At 47.8% G+C, this 13,187-nt stretch overlaps 1 protein-coding gene across 2 annotated transcripts in view; it reads left to right on the top strand.

Annotated features, from left to right (window-relative positions):
• ADAM12 (ADAM metallopeptidase domain 12) overlaps positions 1 to 13,187 on the top strand; it is a 335,212-nt gene that overhangs the window by 122,752 nt on the left and 199,273 nt on the right. The window contains exon 1 of one of the 2 annotated variants that reach the window (XM_070567901.1): positions 12,818 to 12,976. The exons of the other annotated variant lie outside the window; for it this stretch is intronic. The gene's annotated coding sequence lies outside the window, so the exon portion shown is untranslated. Of the gene's footprint in view, positions 1 to 12,817; positions 12,977 to 13,187 lie in introns of those variants that run through there. 2 annotated transcript variants of the gene reach the window in all.

Genomic DNA, 13,187 nt, shown 5'->3' on the forward strand with positions numbered 1-13,187 from the left:
ACCCTGTCCCTCTCAGGATGAAACCTACACCCCCTAGCACGGCGCTCAGCCCCAGCTCTGCCTCCTTGCGTGCCTGACCTTGAACTGGGGGTATTCCATACTCTCCATGTGCCCCACTCCCCTCTGCCCCCTTGGGCTTAGCCAAGTCCTGCCAACATGCAGGTCAGCTGTCACCTCCTCTGGTTTGTTCCCCTCCCCAAATCGCTGCTCCCTCCGCGTTCTACCTCTTCCTTGTTGAATCCTGGGATTCAACACTTTCCTTCTTGATGCCACCCCCCGAGTTAAACATTTCCATTATTTTTCACATACATAGTCATTTTCAAGCTTTTTTTTAAACAGTAGAGCCCTTTCCTTCAAATGAAGCCCAGAGCATAAAGTGAGGGAGAAGCAGCAATGGATGGTGAGGCTGGAGAAGGAGGGAGATAGACTGTCGTAACATTACCCAGCATGAATGAGCTTGTCGTTGCGCCACGTGGTCTAGGACCTTGGCTCTTCCATACCCCACAGCCCTGCGAGATAGTTAAATCCCATCTCATGGATCAGGTCACACTCGTGCGGGAAGTTTAAGTAACTTGAGGAACGTCATGGAGCCAGTCGGGGCAGAGCCTGGGCTCACAGCCATATCAGCCGACCCCAATCCCCTGGGCTAGCCCATCCCCTGTGCTGTGGCTCCAAGCTCTTCTCAGATGCTTCTCACTCCTTGAGCTAGTCCTGTCTCCCTCCAGGTGTGTTTCCTCTTGCCTTGTAATGACCCTTTTTTTGCTGCGGTTGTGTCACTCCTTTGACACAACCTTTGACAACTCCTTTGAGGAGGTGATGGCCTCCTCAGGCTCACCCTGGCCTGTGACCCACCTACCAGCGGTGGCCTGGCCTGGATTCAGTGGCCCTGAGGAGCATGGACACAGTGTCCAACCCTTCCTGTCCCCACCTCCAGCTCCGCACTGACTCTTCCCCTCTCCTCCCATGTCCTTCTGGTCTTCGTCACAGGATGCCCTGCCTCAATTTCCCACCCACAGCCTGATGCCTTCTGAATGTCCTGTTATAATTAGTGGGCTGGTCCACATGCTTCTGTGCCCCTGAGTTGGGGGACTTACTCCTGGCACTGAAGCCATCATCCGGTAACCTGTGGTCAGACTATCCCTGGTTATTTCCTGGTGTGGACGTTGGCGTCATCAACCCTCTTTCTTTTTGGAATTATTCCTGTTTTCCAGAACTAGCTGGCTTCACCATTCTTGGATCACCTTTCTTGGATTTCCCTCCTACATAAGTAGATGGAGGGAAATACAAATCTATACTTTGAAGACTGAGCATCCAGATGGGCCAACGGAAACACAGCTACCTAAGTGTGTTTCTCTTTCCCCCAAGCCAGGCATGTCTTGGGTTTCGACACTATACTGTGTTTATCTTTGTATCCTTCACAGCCCTCAGTCGTTATTTGGCACAGGCTAGCCACTCAATAGGCAATGAAAGAATCACATTGTTGAACTATAAATAGTGTAATTCAATCTGTTTTCTAAGCCTGTGTTCATATGTTGGATCATGTGGTTTACATGCTGTGAAATAATAGAAAATATTTATGTTGGTCTATGCCCCCAGTTCCCAACACAGGGCTCCTAAAACCTTTGTAATTTCCTAAGTGATCAGAGCACTAGGAGCATCTTTTGGTCTAATAGTTGGTCTTTGACTCCAGTTCCTGACACAGAGCTCCTAAGTCCCTTGGAATTTCCTGGGTGATGGGAAGGTCTTTTGTTCTAAGGAGGCCACTCTGGGTGGGCTCCTGGATGGGGCCTGGTCACCGGGAAGACCAGGCCATGATTAACAGCTTGGAACTTTCAGCCCTGCCACCCATTCTTTGGAGAAGGGAGAGGGGCTCGAAATGGAGTTAATGATCAATCATGCCTACGTGATATAGCCTCCATAAAATCCCCATAGTGTGGGGTTCAGAGAGTTTCCAGGTGGGTGAACGCATCCACATCCCAGGAGGGTGATGCACGCCAACTCCATGGGGACAGAAGCTTCTGCACTCGGGACTCTTAGGGACCTCACCCTGTGTATTTCTTCATCTGGGTGTTCATCTGTATCCTTTGTCATATCCTTTATTATATAATAAGCTGGTAAACCTAAGTATTTCCTTGAGTTCTATGAGCTGTTCTAGCAAATGAATCCAAGGGTGGGGAGTCCTGGGAACCTCTAGCTTGTAGCCAAGTCGGACAGAAGTTGTGGGTAACTTGGGAACCCACTCCTTGTGATTGGATCTGAGATGGGGGGAGTCTTGGGGGACTGAGCTCTTAACCTGTGGGGTCTGCACTAACTCTGGTTAGTGGCAGGTTTGAACTGAATTATAGGACACCTAGATGGTGTCGCGGAGAATTACTTGATGTGGGGAAAAACCCTATACATGTGGTGTCAGAAACGTTGTGAGCATGGTAGTGGTGTGAGAGTAAGGGAGACACAGGAGTGTGCTCTTCCTGTGTCCATGTGAATGTCTGGAAAGACGGTTGCCACTGCAAAGTCTCACCTGCATGTGTATATTCGAGAACTGGCAACAGCAATCTAACTGGCTTACAAATAAATACAACTCGCGGCACTGCTTTATGTCTGCTTGAAGAATAGGTTTGAGTTTCTATTGAGGTGTGCATTTTATTGTAACTGCTATTGTTTTTTTCTTGTTACAAATGCACCTTATGATAATTATATAAAATATAGAAAACATGGACAAACAAAAAGAAAAAAAGGAAATAGCGCACAGTCTCATCACTTTTTGGTGTATTTCCTTTCAGTCTTTTTTCTATGACATGCTTGAGTTTATGACTAGTGGTTTTCCTTGGAGGAACAGTGTACGTGCTGATTAGCTTGGAAATTTCTGTGTTCAGCCTGCTCTGTGTCATCCGCCCCTTTGTTACTTTTCTCAGGAGGGATAGCTACTCCCAGCCTATACCTGCTTTACAGTAAAACAGGTGGGTGTTTATTTTCTCACTTTTGCGCACACAAAGATAACCATGATATATTGCCCTTTGCTTAATCTCTTCTCATTTCCATTATAGAACGTTTGGGGATATATAATTCCGTGTACAAAGGATCATAAAATACCAGGTACAGTGTATAAATAGAGTTGCCACTTACTTCTTTATCTGTGATCCTAAATCAAACGCTGCTTTACTGCAGTGTAAATGCAGCTCTGATACAGGTGGGCTCCCCTTAAAATATAGAAGTGAAGGGAGCCCCCTTGTTAGAAACATTTGATTCACAAGTGCTCAATAATTACAAAATGCTCTTCTTTCTGCTAGATTTGGGGGCCTCTTGGAGGGCCAGGCTTCATGGTTCTAGTATCTCTTGCGTCAGGGGTTTGTCCCCTGTGTTTCCACCCTCTCCCTTCTTCCCAGCTCCTATGTAGCCTGTGAAATATACCAGCCTTCAAAATATGCCTCCTTCGTCCACCCACCGCCCAAACCACGTGGATCCTGCAGGATCTCTTCCCACGTTCTCCTCCATCCCTCTCTCCAGCCCTTCCCGTCCAAACCAACCGTCATCCTCAATCTCTACTATTTCTGTTCATGTGACCCCATGGCCTTTTCCGGTGCTGACCTATGTGGACTTCACTGCGTTTGGCACCGTCCCTCAGTTCCTCCTTCATTAATGCCTCACCTCACCTGATTCCATGACCCTGGGCTCTGCCAGCACCTTCTTATCCCTCTCAGGGCTCCTTTCCTGCCCCTTCCTCACTGCTCCTCCTCCCCCTCCCAGGTCTGGCATGATCACACCCTGTGTTCTGTCCTTGGCTGCTATCCTTCTCACCCCACACCCTGTCCCAGGGGCACCCATCCTCTGGCGCGGTTTGAACTCCCACATCTTTGCTGATGAAGCCCAAATCCACATCTCTGGCCCATGTCTCTCCCGAAAGCTCAGCCCGGGGTGCCTTGAATGGGATGTTGGAGGTCTTTGCCTGGCTGCTGTCCACACACACCTCAAATGCAGTGTGACGACATCTAGGCTCTGCATCTTTGCCCCACAGACATCCTCCCCTGTGCTCTCTATCCCAACACCCACCCACCCACTCAGCCCTCTGACCCCACCATTTCCAAAAATCCTGTGGATTTTACATCACAAACATTTTTTACATTCTTTTCCCTCTTTCCTAGTCCCACCACTATTTTCCTAGTTCCGACCTTCGTCATTTTTCACCTGGGCCAGAGTAATAGCTGCCTAACTATATGGCAGGCAGTTCACTCATGATGGGTCTGTCTTAGTGTGTCAGCTCAGCTGATGGTGTATTGACTATCCAACTGAGAGGAAAGGAGTGTCATGGCCTGACACCTAAGCTGTTGAAATCTGGAGGCGCTAGTAGAGGAGACCCAGGAGGGAGCGGATTTTTGGTTTGGTTTGGTTTTGGCGGTGGATGTACTAGTTTCCTATTGCAGCTTGAACAAATTACCATAAATTTGGTAGCTTAAAACAACACAGATTTATTCTCTTGCTATTCTGAAGGCTGTAGGGGAGAATCTTTTCCTTGCCTTTTCCAGCTTCTAGAGGCCACCTGCATTTCTTGGCTCTTAGCCTCTTCCTCTGCCTTCAAAGCCAGCAGTGTAGCACTTTGAATTTCTCTCTGACCATGACCCTCCTGTCTTTTATTTTATAAGGACCCTTGTGATTACATTGGGCCCATCTGCCCAGATTATTCAGGATTCTCTCTCCCATCTCAAGATCCTAATTTAATCACGTCTACAAAGTCCCTTTGCCAGGTAAAGTTGCATATTCACAGGTTCTAGAAATTGGGGTGTGGATATCTTTGGGGGACCGTTATTCAGTTTATAACAGGGAGCAAGGGATGAGGGGATACTAATATCAAGAGGTTCTTTTATCCATATGAAGTTTGCAACGTCTGCTAGACATTCGAGTGGAGATGTTAAAAGGCAATTGGATATAAGCCAGGAATTCAGGCTGGAAAAAAACAGTTGGGGATAAAAGAATATAAATTGGGGCTAGATTGAGTCACCTAAAGAGAGAAGATGTGGAAGAAAAGCAGGTCAAAGAGGAAGCCCTTGGATCCTCAGTGTGCCGAGGGTGGAAGGAGGAAGAGGACGCCACAAAAAGGAGGAGCAGGAGCAGCTGGTGAGATGGGAAGGAAATTGGGACCTAAGACAGTGTTGCAAGGAGGAAGGAGAGAAGTGGTCCTTGGATTTGGCAAGGGGGATAATTGGTGACCTTGATACCTTATTAGTGGAGACAGTAGTCCCCTGCAGCAGGTGGGGAGAGAAGGAAGGGTAAGGAGGTAGACACAGCAGATCGAGACATCTCCTGGGGGAGAGATGCTGGGAATGGAGCGGGAGCTAGAAGTGGAGACAGGGAGCATTTTGATTCGGAGATGGATGTTATTAAGGCATATATATGTGATGGGAAGGACCCATTACCTGGAGTTTTTTCTACTAACCTCCCATTTCTGTTCCTCTTCTCTCCTCCCCCCTAAAATTTTTAAGTTCCTGAAAAAACATCACTGTTATGAAAATGCTGGGAGAAGGAGGTCAAATGTTCCAACACAGAGAAGAGCAGATATGGTAAATAACTCTCTAGCCAACTCTCCATAACCTCAGTTCAGTGGAGGAGAATGCACGCTTCTAGCAAACGTCAGCCTCTAGTAGACTGAAGAAATAGGTCTTTAAACAAAAGCTATTAAAGTGTAAGAATATACAGATTTACTGCATGTGGCAGGCAAAAGTCAGAAGACGACTCACAGAAGGATGTTGCCATCCTCAGAACAATGCACCAAAGAATCTCTTTCAAATTGATGTCTTACGTTCCTAGCGCAGTGTTTTTGGTTGCTAAAATTTAACTTATAACCTTTGAAAATGCAGTCTTTTGCAACTTACTTAGGACATCTCCTTAGATTTTATATGTATGTCCTTCTTCAACATAAAAGTAAAGGAGGGGCCAGCCCGGTGGCATAGTGGTTAAGTTCATGTGCTCTGCTTTGGCGGCCTGGGGTTTGTGGGTTCAGATCCCGGGTGCAGACCTACCATCACTTGTCAAGCCATGCTGTGGTGGCATGCCACATAAAGTAGAGGAAGATTGGCACAAATGTTAGCTCAGCGACAATCTTCCTCAAGCAAAAAAGAGGAAGATTGGCACAAATGTTATCTCAGCGACAATCTTCCTCAAGCAAAAAAGAGGAAGATTGGCAACAGATGTTAGTTCAGGGCGAATCTTCCTCACCAAAAAAAAAAAAAAATGTGAAGAAAAAAGTCTAAAGGATGAGTGCAATATTTAATTAAATAAAATTTTAAAATTTATAGTTATTAAAAAATAAAAATCAAGGACAAAGAGCAATGATACACTGGAGAAAGTATTGACAGCATAAATATAGTCAGTATATAAACAGCTTTTACAAATCAAGAAGCAAAAGACATTCACACTAAAATAAAAGTTGGCTTAAGACAATTACAAAGAAAGTACAAATGACTAATGAATAGATGGGAAAATACTCAAATTGATTTACACTGAAATGCATATTCAAATGAGGGAGTATTTTTCATTTATTAGATTGGCAAAGATTAAAAAGACTACTGTTCAGTGCTGATGAGGTTTCAGAAAAGTAAGTAGGCTCTGACGCAGCTTGGGGGAGTGGAAATTTATGCACCTTTGGTAGAGCAGTTTGGCAATAAATATTAAGACTATTAGCCGTATTTATACCCTTTGACTCAGCAATTTCACATCAGGGACTTATTCTAAGAAAAGTAGCTAATGTATGCCAAGTTATATGCAAAAGTATATTCATCGCAATGTGGTTATGATAATCACTGAAGATATATTTATTGAACATCAGCTAAGAGCCAGGAGCAGTATTGGGTGCAGAGGACCCAAGACGGGGGAGGAGTGGGTTTTTTTCTAGGCAAAAAGGAGAATCACAGACAGGTACTGGATTTTCTTTCCTTGTGGGCCCATTGATTTTTTATCGCCTCTAACCACTTTTGTATGCACTGCCAATTACACTTTTGATCTTAAAAATATTCTATAAAATCTCATTCCACATAATCACTACATTTACAAATAGATTTATTATGTACTTGCAAAGGAAACAGCCTTTTTCATTTAAAGAACAGAGGCGGCTTGGACCCAGCAGAATCAATGGTGCACAGTTGGGAGGCCTGGCCTGTCCTTGCTGTAGATCGTGATTTATGGGCAGAAAAATTAATATAGAGTCCGCCCATCCTCCTCATAATCAGAATTTGGAAGGACACATATGTGTAACTAAGAATTTCATTTAGTGCGAAATGGTCCCGCGTTTCTAGTGTAAATATGCCCTACCCAACGTGATTTCTAATTATCTGGTTTCATTCTGCTATGAAATAGACTTACGAGTAGGATGTTTTCCATTTAAGTATTTCTAAAAAACATGTGTTTAAAAAATATGACTAAACCTTCTTAGGGTTTTATAAAAATTAAATCCTTCTATCTGAGCCCAACAAGATTGCACATTGGAAGTTACTTTTTGAAAATCTGTTTCGCTTCTGTGCCTTCAGCAGCCTCTTCTTGGGCCTGAAGGAGATGATCTCTTAGAATATGCATTTAATAGAAGCTGGATGGAGGAGTAATATATCAAACCCCTCACAGTCTAAGTGTTAAGCTTTTATTAACACCAGCTATTTGCTGGCATATCGGTGCATTCTTAAGCCTTGGTGAACTTTTGGTAAGTGTTGATTTGCCTTTGGCAACAGGACTTGGTTTTCATTCGAGAACCTGGGCAGTGTTGGGCATGCAGGTTCCCCAGTGGTCACTTGGCGGGCTGTCCTATTAGGCAACCTTCCCTTGTGTTTCCTGTAGGGACCGGGAGAATCTGGAGTGCTCCTTGGCCCTCTCTCCCTCCCCTGGCTCGTGGAAGTTCCTCTGCATCCAGACCACAGGCCTGACTCAGGGATGTCATCGCAGGAAGGCGCTCACCCACACCTCCACCCCAGGGACCTCAAAGCTTTGGAGAAGTGTGAAGGGTGGGGCTCCATGGGGGCTGCCGGACCTCTGCCCAGGACTCTCTTCCTTCTGGCCCTCCTCCCTGCTTCCTGCTCTCTTTCAGCCTCACAAAAGTATTGTCATTTTTGTTTTTCTGCCCTTTTGTTTCCTTGGCCTCATGAGGTTATCAAGAGGATTGTTCAATGGGGTCCCTGGGAAGGAAGAGCAAGACGGGCTAAGAGGGGTGATGAGAGACTCTCTCCAGACAAATCACGTTTGCCAAGAGATAGCCGCCATTGTGAAACAAGGCTTCTGAAGCTTGAACATGCCTACAGATCATTGGGCATATTGTTGAAGTGCAGATTCTGAATCAGTAGGGCTCGGTCAGGGCATGAGAATTTGTGTTTCTGACAAACTCCCAGGTGCTGTAGGCTGCTGGCCCATGCTTTGAGTAGCAAGGGTGCTTTACTCGAAAATCAATGAGAGAATCCATGTAAAAGACTGAGCCAGGGGCCTGGTAGGTAGTAAGTACTTGAAGATGATGGTGAAGAAGATAATGGTGGTGGCGGTGATGATGAAGATATGATGGTGATGGCGAAGGTGGTAGTCATGGTGATGACGATGGTAGGATAAGGAGTTATTTTCGGGGGGCAAGCGTCAAGGAGACGAGAGAACAGGGATCAGTTCACCTTGGCTGGTAAAGGATATGTTCATATCTCACTCACGAATTTAGTGCAGTTTGCAAACCAGCCCTAGTTCTTTAGACCATAATTCTAGAGGCAGAAACTGAGTCAGTCTTTGTTATCCCAGTGTCCTGGCACCTGCCAAAAGTGCCTGGCATATAGCAATCCCTCAATAAGTGCTGACGACGGTGTTCCTTTCCTAAGTACTTTCTACATGCAAACATTCCACGTGCGTTTTTCTCATTTTACCTTCACAACAAATTTGGCGCGGTGCAAAGGGGTTGTCGTTATTAATCCCATTTTACGGATGCAGAAACTAAGGTTTGCCCAAGGTCGCTCAGCAGGTTGAGGCAAGGCCGGAATTCACACTCAGGTCCGTCAGAGTCCACAGCCCAAATCCTTGACCTCACACCCTCCTGGTCCTCCTGTGGTGACGTAAGGGTTCTGGGGCGGAGCCGCCACCGGTGTGTGTGTGTGTGTGTGTGTGTGTGTGTGTGTGTGTGTGTCTGTGTGTGTGTCTGTGTGTGTGTCTGTGTGTGTCTGTGTCCTTGTCCTTGCTCCAGGCATCCTCAAACCCTTCACCCATGCAGTCAGCAGGCAGGAAGACGGCAGGGCTGCCCCCTCCTCTCCAACAGAAGTCCCCCAGCAAGCGTGCAGAGTGCTCATCAGCCACATCCACATATCCCCTCGTCCTCCCCCACTCCTGCTCCTGTCCTTGAACTCAGCCATCCTCTCACATGGTTCTGATTCCATCTTGGAGAGATGTGTTCAGGCAGACATCCAGGGGCTGCAATAACAGTATTGGGCTCCCGGGAATCATGCAGAGCTCATTGTTGTCCAGCCATCATCTCTAACCCTTCTGTGTGTGTGCTCAGAACGTGAGCCCGGCTTGCGCATGCTGTCTGTGCCAGGCGCCCCGGGTCTGCAGCTGGTCCCCGACCAGATGCCTGTCTTTGCTGCCCTCCGACAGGGATTGGGCTGAACCCCACATGCCCCTTTCATGTTTTAGGGGGAACTTTGCTCTGTACCCTCATTTCTGTTAAAGTTATGAAAAGCTTCAACTTTGTTCCATTTGGGAGGTAGGCTGGAATTTCTGTGCAGTGGGCTCTTACAGCCTGTTGTAAGGTCATTGTAACTGTTGCTTTGGGACCCTGGGAATTCCTAGATGCAACTCCAGAGAGCTCAGAGGGGAGTGGTGTTCCCAGCCACATTGCCATGAACTGTGGGTCATACTGAAGTCTCTTGCTCCTTTTGGTCGTGAAAGCTGAAAATGGTATATACTGAAATCCCAGCTGATTATCAGCAGACAAGACCAGCCCGCCTTGTGAAGGGCGCTCTTCCACTCTCGTGTTGTGTCCTGAATGCATGCTCGTTTTCCAGTCCCACGTGTTAAACATGCATGCTTCTCCCCAGCTATTCAGAGAAGTCTGGCTCCCAGCTGAAAAGTAACAGGCAAACAATTTTCCAAATGATCAGGCAAGATGGTACAAGGATCAAGGAAGTTCTTGTCCTGACCTCAAACCAATTTGCTGTGTGATCTTTCACAGGCTTCTTCACCTCTCTGGCCGTGCTTTCTCACTTATAAAATGAGGCCGCTTCACCAGAAAACTGCAGAGATCATTCAGCTTTGAAACTCTGTGACTGCCAGGGTGTGACATATTTTTAAATAATTCCTTTCTCATTATTTCACCTCCGCCTCCTTGCTTGGTAATCTCAGGATGCGACATACGACGTATAAATAATTCTTTAACCAATGCAACCAGCTCTCGTCCCCCTTTCCAGGGGGCTTGAGCCAGTATGTGTAAGATGCAAATGGCTGGGAGCGTTCTTCATCCCCAGAGAAGCATTCTCGCCTCAGCCACTAGGACAACCTATGTGAGAGCAGCTGGACCAGTGCAATCAGCTGTTCCCTCTCTCTCTCCTGGGGGTGCTTCCTTTGTAAAGAGCTGCTTCTCACTCTCAAACCTGACTCACAGGTGGCAGGAGCTGTGTCTGTGCCTGACAAACAGAAACCGTCCGTGTCCAGAAGGAAGTTGGCCCAGGCTGGCCCAGCTTTAGCGCTTCCTTCATGCCCAGCCCCCCCGAGAGCTGTTGCCTTATCTCCTGCTGCAGCAGCCTGCCTTGGGACCCTCCAAGCAATAGCTGGCCAGGGGCTGACGGAATGCCTCCAGAAGCTCCCCCTCCCCCAGCTTGGTAGGCCAGCCCCATCCCTGCCCTGTGACCCTTCCTGCCCACTTCCACATGAGCTGTGTGGGTGATTGGCATTGTGATGATGGCACTGGGGTGTCTGGAGCCGAGGTAGATGCATAGGAGCTCTGGAGGTGACGTGTTGTAATCCAGCCCAAGTGATGGGCCAGAGACTGAGGTATGAGAAGACACTGCTAGAATCTTCCATTGTGCCAGGGCTGGGTACCGTGTCCTGGACCCTCCCTCAGAGCTAGGAGAACCACCTAGCATCTGTCCTCACTTGTTCCTCTCTCTCCTGCCTGGGCCACTTCTCAGGCCCTGCCCTGAAGTGCTGCACATTATGGGGGAGCCTAAGGAGACCTGCTTCTCCAGAAAGGCCCCACTGAATAGGGCCAAGTCCAGAAGCTGCATGTTCCCAGCTCCAGAAATGCAAGATGGAGGCCGGTGAAAAGAGGTGTCTGCATGTTGGAGACATGTCCCTGTGGGCCTTTTCTCCTTCCTGGGGCTCTCCTCAACGTCACAGCCCCAGCCTGGAGCTGCAAGGGGCTGTGACAGGATGGATGACAGAAGAATAAACGTGGGGTGGCTCCAGCCCTGGGGGGGATGGGGAGAATGAGAGAGGGAGACCCCAGTCAGACCCTCTTGTGAGGCTGCCCTGAAGCAGGTGGGCCTCACTGGCTCCATGTCAGACCTCTCCGTGTGTGGCACTGACTGTGGTCGGTGACACTGGGCCCACCCGGAGACCTGCCTGGAAGCGGCATGCCGCCCTCAGCACCCCAGGTCTGGCTGTCCAGGGTTTCTTAGCTGGGGTGGGTCATGCGTTCCACTCTGAGGGCACAATGCTGAGTTCACGTCCGGGCCCCATCTCTTACGGGACTGCCCAGCCCCAGATGGGATGCTGTGAGGGTCTAGGAGGTAGTACTGTCAGCGCTGGGCCTGCTACGGCACACAGGCACAGGCTCCCTGATTGTCATCACCACCCCAAAGCAGCCAGTTCACCGCATGGCTCCCTCTCCCTCCAGCATCAGGTGCTTGCGTCCAGGCTGAGTCATCCTGACCCAAGGCCGTGGGGAACTTCCTCTGAGGCCGCACTGCTCCTGCTGGGCCTCTCTGTGCTGGGTCTCCAACACGGGAAGTGGTGAAGGAGGGTGCCCGGGGCTGCCCTTCTGTGCGTGGAGCTTCACGGGGCTGGGGCTGCTGGCGAAGTTCTCCTCACCTCGCTTGCCTTTATGCTTCTTCCTCAAATTTGAGTTGCAGCCTTTTAAAAATTTTATATAGAAACTTAATAGGTTCTCAACTCATTCATTCAAGGACATTTGAAATGGAAGGTGGTTCTTCGTTTTATTGCATGTGGTGCGTGTGGCGAAGACAGACAACAGAGTGATTTGCGTGGAGAAATAACAGCCATCCCCAATTAGTGTTCATATTCTCGGTACTTACCACCTTGACTGACCGGAGAGGGCAAGGACTGTGACGGGCAGAAGCTGAAATGTGAGAGAGACTGCTTTGAAATCAAATTTGAAATCAAGTGCTCTGCCTGAGCATTATACTTTAGGCTTGTTAAGAAAGCAAGACCTACTAGCTTCCATTGCACAAGGTTATTTAGAACTGTGCTTGTTATGAGCAACATACCTCCTCCCAAATTGTATCCTCTCTAAATGGAAGGACTTGTGAAAACTTATAAACCGTAAATTGATAGGAAAAATGACAGAGGCAAAGATGAAGAATATTTTGTATTTGAGTAAAGCATTTGCAGTAGATTTGGCAGAGCTGTGCCTTCTGAATCTCCAGGGAATGGAGGAACAGTGAGTAACTATGATGAGGCAGCTGACAGAGGCTTTTTTCCTTGGCCCTGTGTGAAACGAGGGAAAATTTCCTATGGCAAGTCTAATTTCCCAAGAAACTGGAGTATGTGTTGCATAAAGGCTGAGGTCTCTAAGGAGAGTCAGAAAGCAACTTGTGATAGGAGAGTACACGAAGACAAGAGGACTGCATCCTTTTTATCTACTGCCTCTGACACTATGAAAGGGTGAAGGTGCAGATTCCCAATGACCTCTGCTATCAGTGACCATTCCTGAAAATTGAAGTCACTGCCGTGACGCCCATCTTCTTTATGGTGAGCAAACAACCCAGAAATGCAGGAGGAAGCCCCACAGTGGAAGCTTTAGGTAAGTGCTTAGATCAGCATGCTGTCAGATGCACCAAAGGACCTTTGGTGAGTCCGTGGGACACCAGGCCAGTTGTGTGGCTACTGGGATCCTGGGAACAGCACTTTGCAAGAAGAGACATCATAAGCCTGTACGCTGAGCACATACTGTGAGTCAGGGCTGTATCAGCTCTTTCTCCCTCAACCTGATGAGAGAAGCGCTAGCCTTGTCC

Source organism: Equus przewalskii, chromosome 1 (assembly GCF_037783145.1).
Source record: "Equus przewalskii isolate Varuska chromosome 1, EquPr2, whole genome shotgun sequence".
Classification (NCBI taxonomy): domain Eukaryota; kingdom Metazoa; phylum Chordata; class Mammalia; order Perissodactyla; family Equidae; genus Equus; species Equus przewalskii.